Raw genomic sequence first — 15,486 nt, forward strand, 5'->3', positions numbered from 1 at the left:
GGGACCACACCTTCTCCCAAGGATTGACAGCAGATCTGTCGCATCCAAGGGAATACTTCTGGCCCAAACTCCTTCCAGATCTTGGATGGGGGAGCCGATCTAGGGGAGACCCAGAGGAAACACTTTGAGCGAGACTGTTAAAAAGCTCTTTAGTGAGCGGTTGAAAGCACTCCATTGATGTTTCTGCCCAGGATTCCTCAGCCAATATCTAGGATAGTGTCTCCTGGCTGCTAATATTATGTGGATCAAAGCCTCCAACAATTTTGGCCATCTTCTCATCAAAGAAGACGGCGATTTCATCGCAGAGTTTCAGAGATGCAACCACTTTGTTGCCCATACAAGCGGGACTGGAGAGATCTCTTATAATATTATAAAGGGCTTTTGTACTGTTAGGTGCTTGTAGGATTGAGCTGGCTAAAAAAGTGCTTTAGACTTGGCGATGGTCTCCTTATATTGAGCCTGCACTAGGTTCAGTTGTTTCCTATCTGATTCTAGATAAGACCTTCGCCACCTCCTCTAGAGCTTGTCGGCGTGTATTCCGCATTAGTTTCAGCTCCTCGCTAAACTAGGGGGCTGAGGGTTTCCTTCTATTCTTTATTCTTTTCATAGGAACATGCCTATCTAACTATTATCGGAGCCAGCCACAACATGACATTTATTTACACATATGCAATCTGCGTGCAACCTTCTTTTTATTGCAAAACCTGCCCATTCGACTGGCGAATGGATCTATGCCTTTCCAACATCTCAACAATCGCTCCCAATATCCAGCAGGTAATGGAGTATCTTGAAAACCATGAACTTGATTGTTCGGGCACTGGAGAAATGGTGGATGCAACGCGAAAAAGTATTGTGGCGGAACGGGATTTCTGCGCAGCCGCGAAAGATCTCCTGCAACGTGCGACCATTGACAACATCGCAGATTGTCTGCCAATTCAAATTGCCGCTCCAACATACGAGGAACATTACTGTCCCTTTGAGGATATGAATTGAATCGCTTCGCTTTTCTCACACGATGACAACAATGACCTCTTGGAAAATTAAGCGATACAAAAGGGGATGATGGACGGAGCATTTGAGAAAATCAAACACTCACCCCCAGTCAACTGATCTGGGAATAATCCATCACCATTCTTTAGCTCACTCAGCCACCCCAGTTCAGACATGGCCATATGCAAATCAGTCTGCCCCTGTGCCTCATGGGAACAGTCCAGCCCGAACTGCCAGGCCATGTCTTCCCTAGACCGGAAACAAGCATCCTGGGACCGGTTTCAGATTCACAATCCTCATCAGCCAGGCTATCTTGAATCCAGTGGCCAAGTGAGCAAGGGACTCACGTCTGAGCATACCCTGCCAACTTAGGGCGAACAAAGCGATACAAAAGGGGATGATGGATGGAGCGTTTGAGCAAATCAAACACTCACTCCCAGTCAACTGATCTGGGTTTAATCTATCACCATTCTTTAGCTAACTCAGCCACCCCAGTTCAGACATGGCCAGATGCGAATCAGTCTGACCCTGTGCCTCATGGGAACAGTCCAGCCTGAACTGCCAAGCCATGTCTTCCTGTAGCAGGGTTTCCGTTCTCCCACAGAACTGTGCATAGAGATCTAGAACCTCGGTGAATTAGGGTGACCCAAAACCCACCTTAGTATCCAAAATCCCCTTACTGAACTAGCAACAGTGTCTCATTGGTCATAACAAACTCCCAATGACTTAGACAAACCAGAACATGAACTTAGGTTACCTCAGGTATCGTGGAACACATGAACACTCTTTCGCTCTATAATCATTTCAAACCAGAACAGGGAGTAAAAGAAGACACGTGCAAGTTTGAAATATTTATTTTTCAATGCAAGGTTCTTAAACGCAGTATCTTATATAATACCAGAATACATATTATAAAAATCAGAGTTATCAGCATAGTCACTAATCCATAGTAAGCGAACGGTGATAGCATATTATAATGCAAAAATCTATAGAAATCTGTATCACCTATATTTCGCGCACCCTATTTAGCATACTATATTATATCTAAGAAGGTCTCATTTGGGTTTTAGCAGGGTGGGCCCATACCTCTAAATGTCAGTAGTAGAAGATCACATCATCAGCTACCAGCTCTCTGCATGCGAAGCACCATCAAGTGTGTTTGTGCATTCTCAGTAACTCTATCTTAAACCCGCTTAAAACCCAATGTTGGCAGCAACTTTATTCGTGTTATGTCTAATGTGGTGCGAGGATCAGGCCTCCCAGCAACCTTGTGTTAGGTTATTCTTAGAGGGTTCAGCTCTCAGTGTGCAGACAGTGTACCAAGTGTACCAAGCACAACTGATATCAGAGCAATAACATATTATTCTCAAATAAATCACATCTTTCGTCTAGGTTGAAAGCTACAATAACAATTATGTGTCGTGTGCAAACTGAAGCCGAAGGAAAATATGTAGTTTAAACATTTAATAAACTCATGCTAACTTAACACAGTATATAGAAAAAGCAGTAACTATATGACACCCCCCCAATGATCCGAGGACGGTCAAAAAAAAAAACAAGCCAATAATATAATAAAGGCATAACATGAAAGCAGAGTTCAACAATATTGAGCCAAGCTAAATGTATGTAAAAAATAATTATATAACAATATGTAAGAATGCCTATAGTGGCCAAACAAAATATAATAAAATTCTTGAACCTGAGGCCAAATATAAAATCATAGGCCTAGAACATATAAAGTCTAATGTCCGTAAGAAAAAAGGCACCATTCAGAATTACTAAACAGTCAAGTGCCATTATAATGAAAGTCTCCAAAGCCACTCATGGGTAGATAGAATATGCAAAATAGGTAGCAACAGCTTCCAACATGAAATCACTGTCATCATCCGAAAACAGTTCAGCCATCCAATTAAGCAATGGGAAAGAACATACGTGCTCCTCCAGCACCGGACCCTCTAGCAACATCAGAGGACAACTCGGTGGGTTCTCAAGAATGCTATGTGCCAGAAACTCATGCGCCGCTGCGGGTATGTCCCACTGACCCATTAGTCCATGCATCACTGCCAAGGCCATAATCCTTTCGCCAGAACAAACCAACTCGTGAGCAACTACGGGACCCATCAGGTGATTAAAATCAACTTCAGGAGATAACGGCAAGCAGAGACACAAATCAATGGCCCAGTCAAAATCGCAGCTCAGGCAATGAAACACAGGCTGGACACATGTGAAATAGGAAAATCGAAACGATAATCCAAATGCCGTGCTTAAAGTCGCAAGCGGCAGGGTGCCATAGTAATCAAGCATCTGGTTGCGAAACAGTGTCAGAAGGGGCTGAGCGGCTTCTTGCGCAGGATGGGCATCCATGTTTTAGGAAGCAGAATAATATCAATACTGCAGCTAAAGCGAGCAAAACAGGGAATCCGCCAAACAAACTGGAAAATATTGAATGGAAGAAAGCGGGGTTGACACCAAAAATCTTTTCAAATGTAGTCACGAGACCACTGCTAACCAATTAAAAAAAATTAGCTAAGCCCGACGTGGAGGAGGCATTAAAGATTTGATGAACTAATTCGCAGAAATGAAACGGCAAGTCAGTATTTAAAAGTGCCTGCACCTCTGTGCGTGTGTTAGCTATGTGAAGGACATAAGTTTCACGGGCCAAGCTCAGGGCCACTTCCTTTTGAGACAAAAGAGCCCTTATTCTGCTCATACCATTGAACTCCGCTTTCAAGGTTGGGATGCGCGGCCAGATGGAAACATCTGAATTCCCATGCGTGAGTGGATATAACACGTTCTTGCAACACACCACAAGTTCTGATACAGTAACCACATAGGCGATACCGACCATTAACCCACAACACTCCTCGTTATTCAAAAGTAAATAACTACCCTTTTTCAATAAAGTAAATGTGGGAACTATTGCTGGAACTGGCGTGCCTTTTAAAACACAGGCTAAATTAGGCCGGTCCTGATTACAAGAACCATGCAACTGGATGTGTCTGCATATCAGTGAACGGTCAGGCGACTGTGTGCATTCTTCACCATTCATATTTACTTCCTTTCCATCCTTTAGGCATCTGCACGTGTATTGTAAAGACCATGCCTCATGGAGGAAAGCACTGCCTAGTGGTTCATATCGCCCTATTGCAATATACCCCATACAATTAGTAAATTTGTACAAAGCAAATGGTAACGTAATAACTCCATGGTTAAGCCATGTTGCAGCAGCTGCCTCAGCTACAGAAAAGGGCAAAGATTCTAACTTTTCAATGTGTAACATAGAAAATGATGCATCTCGCATGGAAAGCATGCGCTGCTTGTCAGTCAAATTAAATGGGGCAAATAGGGAGGACACGTTCATGTAACTCCAGGGCACGCGACCCGCCTTAAGAGTCTGTAGTGTCCATGCAAACTGCATTACAGAACGCAATTGATTTTGACCATGGTACAATACAGACACCTCATCATTCACAATGTCAACTACAGAAGAGACAATATTGTTCAATGTGTAAATTCGGGAAGAAAGCATGCTAATACTGTTATCGACAACTGCAAGCACTTTTTCCAAATTTGCTTGGTCAATCGCCCTTAGGCGCTTAGCAGCCTCAATTTGCGAAAATTTCCAAATTTCATTGTAAACTGCATAAATCCATCGTTTAGACCTACCCTTAGCCGGGCCTTTTATAAAATCATTTAAGTCCACATTATCATTTAACTGAGACAGATGTAGTTTAACTGCAGCTAACGTGGAATGTTGTAACTAAGTCTGACACAGTTTCCCCACAGAGTAAGTAGTGACAGTATAATCAGTTTCAAAACGGGGATCAGGTCTGACTTGTGTGAACCCTTCCGCCAAACCCAAAAAACGACGTTGGCAAGAATCAGCACTTCTATGCCACATCAGCCAACCCTTCGGATCCAAACTGGACACATTAAAGGATGAATTGTGCAACAGAGTTTGCAACTCACGAATGGACAATTCAGTATAATTACCCCATCCTGAATATTCTTCCAATTCGGGGATGATGGGTGTATTTAATTTTTTAGAAGTCGCCAATCCAAAGCATGTTGTTTGGGAAATAGTAGAATTTAAAAACAACATGTGATTCGGGATGAGACATGCACGGTGCAAAGCCTCAGTGCCTTGTACCTGCCACTCTTTGGTACCCCAAACCGATTTAAGGTCAATTGTTCCTTTCCATAACTCGTAGCCATCTACAGCTAACTTGTCTATAAAGGACTTCGAATACAGCAATTTTGTATCGGTAAGTCTAACTTTGGACATGGACTTTTGTGTCATTTTGAAATAAAATGACTCAGGATTTGATTGATTAAAGTCTGTAAAATAAGTGCATTTTTTCAGAAATGTATTTGAGCTGCCTCCCAATGGAGCTGGGCAATGTTCCCACTGCGTGTAATTTACAGCAACCCTCCTGGAATTTGTCTTATGCAGAAAATGATTACCATAATGTTGGAAGCAAAACAAATCACCATAGTTAACAGAATCTAAGTATAAATCCTCAGCATCAAAAGCAGCAAAATATTTCAAATCAGAGAATAATGCTTCTACGGCCTGAATATCCCAATCATAAGAACGTATATTTTGTTTAATCACATCCCCCATGTTTACTCTAAGCACATTCGGAACATTAATCACTTCAGTGGGCCCATGTATCTGAAATCTAACCGCATCCCACACAATCCCATCAAGGACAGGCCAAGCAGTAATGTTGACTGTATTCAAGTCTCGTTTCAGTCTGTGTGCTGAATGCGAAGAGGAAAGAGGGGCCAATGTTCCATTAAGGTACCGAATTCCTGTTCTTTCTTTGACATAGTGGCCATCGATCAGGCGGAAAAAATAAAACACAAAACCAATTGACATAAAAAGGTAAAATGAAAATAGAATCAACCAAATGTATGTCCAAGGGGGAATTAAAAAATGTTTTTTAAATAAAGTGGCATATTTTGCAATAGTTGAGGGTTTCTTTGAAAGTTCCGAAACAGAGTCAAAAGAGAATCTGGACTGGTCGGCCAAACGAGTCTGCAAATCTGGCATGGATAAATCAGTAGGATAGGTGTAGTTCAGCTCATCAATGTTAGTAACAGGAATAGTATTTAATAAAGGACTGGAAATAGCAGGCATCTCGAGGGACACCTCCGGTTCTGCACCAGAAGTAATAGCCAGCACAGAATGCCTCACCATGGAAGGACAGGATACAGCCGGTGTCATGCTATGAAGAATCTGCCACCCTGTGTGTCTTGACATTGTCAATTGAGATAAATCTGTTTTCCTTACGACCTGGAAGTGGTGGTAATATGACTGTTCTCGTGCCCTTCACTCCAAGAACCCGAACCGGTGCACGATATGAGGGACCAAACTCTTTCTTGTTATCGATCTTCTCTCGAACCAGTTCTCCAACTTTGGGTGGCCAGCCAACTACCGGGATCTGCAACGCATCATCCGATGTGGAGGGCAAATGTTCCTTTGCTAGACTGTCTCTGGTCTTTTGTAGATCCTGTAAAACATTGCAATGTTCATCTACATCAAAGGCCGCGGCCTAGGCCTTGCAGTCTAGACCCTCGAGATCAGGGACATACATCTTGATACCAAAGAGTATTTCGTATGGGGTCCGCCCACCCAGAGACCTTCTAGGGAGATTATTAAGCGCACGCTGCACGCCATTGAGATTGGCCAACCAGTTTCTGCCAGTGCCTATAACTCGAGCTGTCAAAGATTGCTTTAAGTCACGGTTCATTCGTTCCACTACACTGTTACCCTCAGGTCTGTACGGAGACGAAAATTTGACTTGGACCCCCAACGAAACCATAGCATCCTTATACGCCTAAGAGGTGAAACCCGGACCATGATCCGAATGGAAGGTACCACAGGCAAAAATCCCTACAAAGATTCGCAAATCCTTAATGACAGTCCGTGAATCAGCGCTCCGATGGGGCCAGACCCACACAAAGCGTGTGCATGAATCAACTGCTACTAAGATGTACTTATACGCAGTATCAGAGGAAAAAGGACCGCAGTGATCTAAATAAACGCACCCCAGTGGTCTATTAGAAATGTACAACTGTGTCTGAGGCGGACGTGCAGCAGTTGAAGGCTTAATCTGCTGGCAAATGTCACATTGAAGGACATAATCACGCGTCTGTTTGTACAGTCCCCGCCACCAGAAACTCTGTTGTAGCTGTGTTACAGTGGCTGAGACGCCCGCATGCGCAGACGCCACACCTTCATGAGCCGCTGTAATCAAAGTAGCCCTGCGATCCGAGTTGGGAATTAAACGTTCGCCAACATCAGGAATTTTCACATAAGGAACCATATCGGGATTTAAGTGGTATGTGTACTTTGAAGGGAACCCCGCAGGATATTTACCTCCCTTCTCAGTGGCAGCAACAGCTGCCAAGATGTCATCATCTATCTTACTTTTGGACCGCGTGACTGCTGCAACTAAGTATTTTGATACTGCTGACTTCACTGCTTCATCAGCAAGCGAATTACCGACAGCGTGGACTCCCACGCGCTGATGGCCAAGAGTATGAATCACAAACATGAGTGGCAACTTTTCTTTAAGTTCCGCCACTCGGACCCAGATCATTTTATGTTTTATTGGGCTACCTTTGGAATCACGAAATTCATTCTGAATCCAAAAGAACAAGTTTTCATTGTAAGACTGGACACAGTAGTAAGAGTCACTTACGATCAAAGTCGTCATACTAGGATCTGTGTACTCCAATGCAAGCATCAGAGCACGAAGCTCTGCTAATTGTGCAGTGCAGTCCCCAAGCGTCTGCATGTGCACGACACTGGACTTGAACTCATCGTTCACCATGGCACCGACCACAATGGCGCAAGCAGAAACGTAGGCATGTTTAGAGCCATGCGCAACCTGCGCCGAACCATCAGTGTAAATGATGCAATGAAAATCCTCCAACGGCCGCATTGCTAAAGGAGCAGGATGAACAAATTCATACTGTAAATACTCCTGCGACCGTAAAGTGGCGTCAAAAATAAAAGTGACATCCTGGGATGTCAAGGATGCAGCCCATTGAATCCACCTAGGGTGCAAAGCTTTGGAATTTGGTACACTGGCTTTCGTAACTGCCTCCAAGGCAGGACACGGGGTAACAACCAACATGCGTTTTCCCTGTGACAGGGCACGTTCCTTGAGAATCGCCATCTGCACAGCTGTCAAAACTTTCTCCACAGTGGAAAAGCGCATTTCAGCCGAAGTGTACAAGTGTGACTTGTAAGCCATAGGTACTGTATCTCCTTCATTAAAAGTAAGGTATGTGAAACCCACCGTCCCAGGGACAATTCTTATCACCAGGTTGGTCTGGTTATCACGAGTCTGTAAATATTCAGAAGCGAGCAAATCAGCTTGCAAAGACTGCAGAATAGCTGAATGCTCAGGCAGCCAGCATGATTTGGAAAAAGATGGTTGTATCAAAGCATACAAAGGCTTGATACGCTGGGCATATTCCAGAATGCATGTTCTCCCGAAATTCAAAAAGCCCAGTAAAGATTGTAATTTTTTCAGTGTTGTCGGAGCGCGCAACTGTGCGCATTTCTCCAGGAAGTGAGGAGCCAAGCCTTTTCCTTCATTGTTCAGTTCATAGCCTAGAAACAACACTGTGTACTCTGCAATGTGCGATTTTGCAAAGTTAAACTTGTAACCCATGTCTGCAAAGTTGCAAATAATACTGTTCACTCGACACAGATGCTCCCAAAGTTCGTCGTCTGTGAGATAGATATCATCCACATAAGAACAAGCATCTGGGTCGACCCTCTCCAACAGAGAGACAATGCGGGCGGAAAATACTTCAGGACTATTCTTATAGCCCATTGGGAGACGCCAAAACATTTTTTTGACACCGCCGCATGTGGAAGAAGTCCATTGGGAACTTAGACTGTCCAATGAATGGGCATAAAAACCATTGGAAATGTCAAGCGTGGTTTTGAACCGCTTACGCACAAGACTATTTACAAGTGCAGAGCCGTGAGTATTCTGTACTGCACAGTTACGGCAATGCGAGTTTAAATGCCGGTAATCCAAAACCAAACGGTAAGAGCCGTCCGACTTGTTTACAGTAAAAAGGGGGTTATTCATCGGTGACACACGTTTCAATTACACCTTGATATTCCAATTGTTCAAGGATCGCTGCGACCGAGGCTTTGGCTTCACGTCGTATGGGATATTGAGGTTGAGGCTGCGGCTGAGACCGTAAAGGAATCTCGTGGCTTGGGGACAATTTATCCCAGCCACACTGATTGCGGTACACAGCCGGTGCAAGCGCCAGAACCCACTCTTCTGCAAAGTGCAGCGCTTCCACTCTCGAAACAGTGTTCGCGAAACTGGGGAGGATTACCTCCTCCCCTCTCGGAGCTGCGAGCACAAAAGGTGGGGACCAGTCAGCCTCCGAAAGCAAAATGTCATACGTAGATGAAAGATTTTCCCAAAATACCCCTTTTATGGTACGCTGTATGTCACCTTCAATCAGCAACTCTTGTACAAGCTGTTTCAATCACAACATAAGTGTCAGTCGCTGTCACCTTCAGTAGTGGACGGAGGGCCTCTCTCACTATGGTAATCTCCGCCGCGCTGTCCAGCAAGGTCAGAGCCCAAGTCAGATTCCGAAGCCGCGTTCTCACAATCTGGGGCATACCGATGCGCCGTTAAGGCAGCGACTTTTTTCTTGGCAAACTGCGGTCTCTGAGGCGTAGAGCCTTCCTGTTTGTCTGCACCGTTGTGCGGGCGGGGCTGACCACGTCCTTGCTGACCACCCCGGCCCCTGCCGCCCCCTCCACCACCGGTTGACAGAGCCGATGAGTCCTGAAAGGAACGAGGAGAGCGTTGGTCAGAAGCCTGAAACCGATCAGGAGATTTAATCATCGCGCGGTCGCGCAAATCATAAACACGTTCCGACTGCGCAGGCAAGGGAGATGCAGGGCGAGATGTTTAAGCCTGTTGTTGCTGTTGCTTACCCTGATTCTGTTTTTTAGGCCAATTTTGTTTTTTATTGGTATTGGGCTGAACCGCCGCTGCCGAAGTCTGTCCCTGGGGCTGCTTCTTCTTTTTATCAGAAAAAGGCTTAAGACCCTTGGCATTGCGGCCAACCATTTTATAAGCCGCCACAATTATCCTCGCTAACTGTCGGGGTTACTCGGGTTCGGGAACCGCCTTTAACGCTTTAGCAACCTGAAAGTTCACTGCATCCCCCTTGACATTCGGAAGGATCAGATCGCAAACCACATCAAAGGTACCACACAGCCGCATACCCAATTGAACCGCAGACTCCTGTCCGTGGTCATCTTGAACACGTTTAAGGACCGCAGACAGAGTGGACATAGACGGGGTGCCATAGCACCTCGAATAGACCGCTGCAAAAGTCTTACCCCAAGATTCACAGTCACAAAGCTCAGGGGCCAAATCTTTCGGCAAACTAAGCGTAAGAATCCGGTGTTTTTCACCGGGAGACGTATCAGGAAACACAGCTTCCAGCTGGTCAAATTTCTCAGCAAGCCAGAAAGGAAAATCATCTTTATCCTGGGGCTTTTTGCACATCACGGAATTCACCATGACAGGACTGATCTTCAAATTAGCCTGTCCTGCCGCAAGGTGCGCACCTCTAGGGGCTGCACCATGAACATTACGACTTGTGTAATGTACAAGCGCTTTAATCACGGCAATAGCGACAACATGAAGTCGCCTTAGTTCCGCCAAGGAACAATTGCAGTGAAGAGGGTGAGGAGTAAACCCAGCCAAAGCAGGCCAATTAGTGCCCGGAATGGACAAAGGGCCTAACCTCGGAGCGGTTAAAGAGTGGGGTAGGGCGCCACCAAACCAAACTCCATGCTGCCAAACATCAATAGGTATTTCCTGTGCTCTGTACGGAGCATATACAGCAGGTACAGCTGACGCAGTGTACGAGTGGAACACACCAGAATTAGCGTCCACCGGCGGAAATGTCACCCACGAATAAAACAGTTCGTATGGGTAAGCATGTTCCTCACTCACCACCAGAACCACAGCCAAGCCTTCAACAGGAACATCATAAGCCTGCAAATGATCACGCACCGCAATGCGACTATGCAGCGGGATGTCCACGGCTTGTGCCATGACAGCACAGGAATATGAAAAAACAAAGAATACTTTGTAGCACAACTGGGTAGTAATTCAAGGAAACCGTTTTAGATAGATTCAAGCTTGAAAAGACCTATTTCAAAAATAGGTAGGTTTTTCCGACACCACCGTTTTCCGGAAACGGGAATGCAGGGGTTAAGGTTTTAAACGATATACTACTCGAGAGTCATGATATAAGGCCAACAACGTATGGGCGCCATGTAGCAGGGTTTCCGTTCTCCCACAGAACTGTGCATAGAGATCTAGAACCTCGGTGAATTAGGGTGACCCAAAACCCACCTTAGTATCCAAAATCCCCTTACTGAACTAGCTACAGTGTCTCATTGGTCATAACAAACTCCCAATGACTTAGACAAACCAGAACATGAACTTAGGTTACCTCAGGTATTGTGGAACACATGAACACTCTTTCGCTCTATAATCATTTCAAACCAGAACAGGGAGTAAAAGAAGACACGTGCAAGTTTGAAATATTTATTTTTCAATGCAAGGTTCTTAAACGCAGTATCTTTTATAATACCAGAATACATATTATAAAAATCAGAGTTATCAGCATAGTCACTAATCCATAGTAAGCGAATGATGTTAGCATATTATAATGCAAAAATCTATAGAAATCTGTATCACCTATATTTCGCGCACCCTATTTAGCATACTATATTATATCTAAGAAGGTCTCATTTGGGTTTTAGCAGGGCGGGCATATACCTCTAAATGTCAGTAGTAGATGATCACATCATCAGCTACCAGCTCTCTGCATGCAAAGCACCATCAAGTGTGTTTGTGCATTCTCAGTAACTCTATCTTAAACCCGCTTAGAGCCCAATGTTGGCAGCAACTTTATTTGTGTTATGTCTAATGTGGTGCGAGGATCAGGCCTCCCAGCAACATTGTGTTAGGTTATTCTTAGAGGGTTCAGCTCTCAGTGTGCAGACAGTGTACCAAGTGTACCAAGCACAACTGATATCAGAGCAATAACATATTATTCTCAAATAAATCACATCTTTCGTCTAGGTTGAAAGCTACAATAACAATTATGTGTCGTGTGCAAACTGAAGCCGAAGGAAAATATGTTGTTTAAACATTTAATAAACTCATGCTAACTTAACACAGTATATAGAAAAAGCAGTTACTATATGACATTCCCTGGACCGGAAACAAGCATCCTGGGACCGGTTTCGGATTCATAATTCTCATCAGCCAGGCTATCTTGAATCCAGTGGCCAAGTGAGCAAGGGACTCACGTCTGAGCATACCCTGCCAACTTAGGGCAAACAAAGCGATACAAAAGGGGATGATGGACGGAGCGTTAGAGCAAATCAAACACTCACCCCCAGTCAACTGATCTGGGTTTAATCCATCACCATTCTTTAGCTCACTCAGCCACCCCAGTTCAGACATGGCCATATGCAAATCAGTCTGACCCATATAGGAGGAGGAACTTCCAGGTGTTCCTCCTCCTATATGTGAGGGATATTAGTATGCATGTGGATTCAACAGCGCTACATGGGCTCGTGGCTGGGGGACAAATCTTCACGCTCGGGGATTTAGCACCCGGCGACTCCCCGCAGGTAAACCTGTTTAGTGCCAGGTCCATGGGCGCTGTTGAATCCACATGCATACTAATATCCCTCACATATAGGAGGAGGAACACCTGGAAGTTCCAGTGTCCTGGTTACACGAAAGGTCGTAATCATTTTTAGATACTTGTCTATCTCAGGTGGCAGTGAAGTCTTAGCGTGCTTCCCCCACATGAAATAGTTACTTTTGGTCCTGATGAATGCTGAGCCGAGTTTGGGCTCGTATTAGCAGAAACATGTCGACCTATATTATTTTGTGTTTTGGACTGGGTGGTTCAAATTAACTTAGCCACTTTCCTGTCCACTTTTTCTTTCTTTTTATCACTAAGAATTTTAACGAAGTTAGAGCTACCTCCTTAATAAAATATTCATTTTTGGTGAGTAGTCCATACTTCTTTTAAATTTTCCAATCACTATCTTCCGAAAAGGACCCAATGAAGATAAATGGCAACCAACTGTCTTGTTGGTGCCTGAGGGTTCTTCTTGTGGCACTCTGCTTGCAATCTCCTCTGTTTGACTGTTCTTTGTTTGGAATGAATTTCTCTACTTGGTGGTAGCCATTGACTATACCTGTACCTTTTTAGTCACTCTTTTGTTGATTCGGAACTGGTCCCAAGATTAGTCCTTCCATAGTGTCTTTCTTCGCTGCTCACGCAGCCAGTTAAGTGTTTTTTCCTATTCTCCCAGTGTTGTGTAATACTGCTTGGGGGAGGATTTTTATGTAATTGTATTGGGGATTTGGGGGGCTCTGATGCTGTTTTGCTTCCACAGAGCCCCGGCGGAGTCGCGGAAGCGCAGTTTCGCTTCTCTCGTGTCTCTTATTCCCAAGGTATAGTGCGGTGCGCAACCACCCAGTAGAGGGCACTGCCGCGTCTCAATGATCCCCAGCGCGTTTTTTTCCTCACAGAGGAGCAGCGCTGAGGAGATCAACTGCCGCGGAGCTTTGCCCTCGAGTCCCCTCACTGAACGCCCGGTTTCCCGGGTCTGTAGCCCCCAGAAATCCTTCTGAACGACCCTGTGGGGGTCTGTATAGCGGTTGTACCGCGTTGGGCGCCGGTTGGCAGGACCTGCACTCCCTGTTAGTCTGGTGTGGTAGCGTGCTGTGAGGGGGGCAGACCTGGTCCCTCTGAGATGGGTCGGCGCGCTGTGGGGGTGGAGTGCGCCCTATATGCTGCCAGTTGCTTGGCTTTCAAAACGCGTTGCAGTCCTTAGATCTGCCCGAATATTTTTGACTCCCACGCTGGTTGCGCAGTGAGTAGGGGATCCTCAGGGCTGGTTCTTGGCAGTATGAAGGGCGAGTACTATGAGGAAGAGTCACAGTCCTATTTAAACGACGAGGAGTTCTATCAGGCAGTGGATAGCTCCATTTACCGCTGTGTTACTGACGTAGTGGGCCCCATGGAGGAGCGCCACTCGGCGCGCATCGTAGAAGAGTGCGCCAAACTAGCACAAGTCCAAACGGGAACACCGTTTTCCTTCCCAGGTCCCTCAGGGGAGGGCCCCCAAGAAGCCCTGCAGGGAGGGGTTGCCTGAGGGTGCCCAGGGGGTGGACAAGGGCGCCTTTGAGCGTCTGCATGACGCTTTCTTAGCAAAGGCGACCGCGCCCCCGCCGGAGCAGCCCTCGGCCCCCACTCCTACGGTGGCTTCTGAGACAGCCCCTTCATCCCCGGGTGGGGATTCCCCGGATTCGGATGACGATGGGGAATCGGTACGCTCCTGGCGGCCTTCGAGCTCGGCCACCGAGTTGCCTCGGGACAGCTCAGGCATGCTGGATTCGGATGAGATCATCCATCCACAATCTGCTGCCTGGGCCCCGGGCGACAAGGTGGCAAAGTTTGTGGCGAGCCCGCTGCGCATGCCTCTGGAGAAGGAGGCCAGGGGGTGTCTACGTGGGGAGTGCCCTAGGCCCACGTTGGAAGGCAAAGTGGCCATGACGCCGGACTTGGATGCCAAGATGGCGAATTTTCTGGCAAAAGTCATGAAAGACCCGCGTAAAGGCATTGACCGCTCTTGGCGGTCATGCCAAGATAAGTTGTTAGACGCGGTAGGGCCCATTACCAAAATCCTTGATATGGCGGAGGAAGCCAAGGTCACGGGAGCCACCATTTGTCCCGACGTCCTGTCGAATTGGGAGCAGAGGGTGATTATATTTTTAGGAAACGCCAACTGTGCCCTTTCGACCGAACGCCGGAGATCTTTCTTGATTAAACGTGACCCGAAGCTGGGGGACCTAGCCTCCTCGGAGGCAGGGGCAGTTGCCCAAGGAGGCCTCTTTGAGGAACCCTTTATTAAGGAGTTGGGCAAATTTGTGTCAACCTTTACTTCACTGGATAAAGCCCAATCCAGTATCAAACGTGTTTTCCAGCAAGGTTTCTCCCAGGGGTCCGGTCACGATAGGGGCCGGGCGACCGGCCGTGGCGGGCAGAATGCCAACAATAGAGGGCAAGGCTCCGGGCGAGGGCAGTATAACACATCAGCCACTTTCACCAACTTCTACCCCATAAGAGGGCAAAGCTTCGGAGGTTGAGGTTACAGAAAGAACGCTGGAGCTAACAACTCAAACGGTGAGTGTTATTCCTTCAGAGCAGGTACAGATTGGCGGTCGGCTAGCGGCCTTTCAGGTGGCGTGGGCAGAGCTTACAGCGGACGCAAACCGTTCCCGGGTTCCATATCGAATTCTACGACCAGCCCAGTCAGGGCTGTCCTATAGTCTTCTCGGTGTCAGTTGCGCAGTTGATAGCCGACGAGGTCGCTGAGCTGCT

Source organism: Lissotriton vulgaris, chromosome 7 (genome assembly GCF_964263255.1).
Source record: "Lissotriton vulgaris chromosome 7, aLisVul1.2, whole genome shotgun sequence".
Classification (NCBI taxonomy): Eukaryota; Metazoa; Chordata; class Amphibia; order Caudata; family Salamandridae; genus Lissotriton; species Lissotriton vulgaris.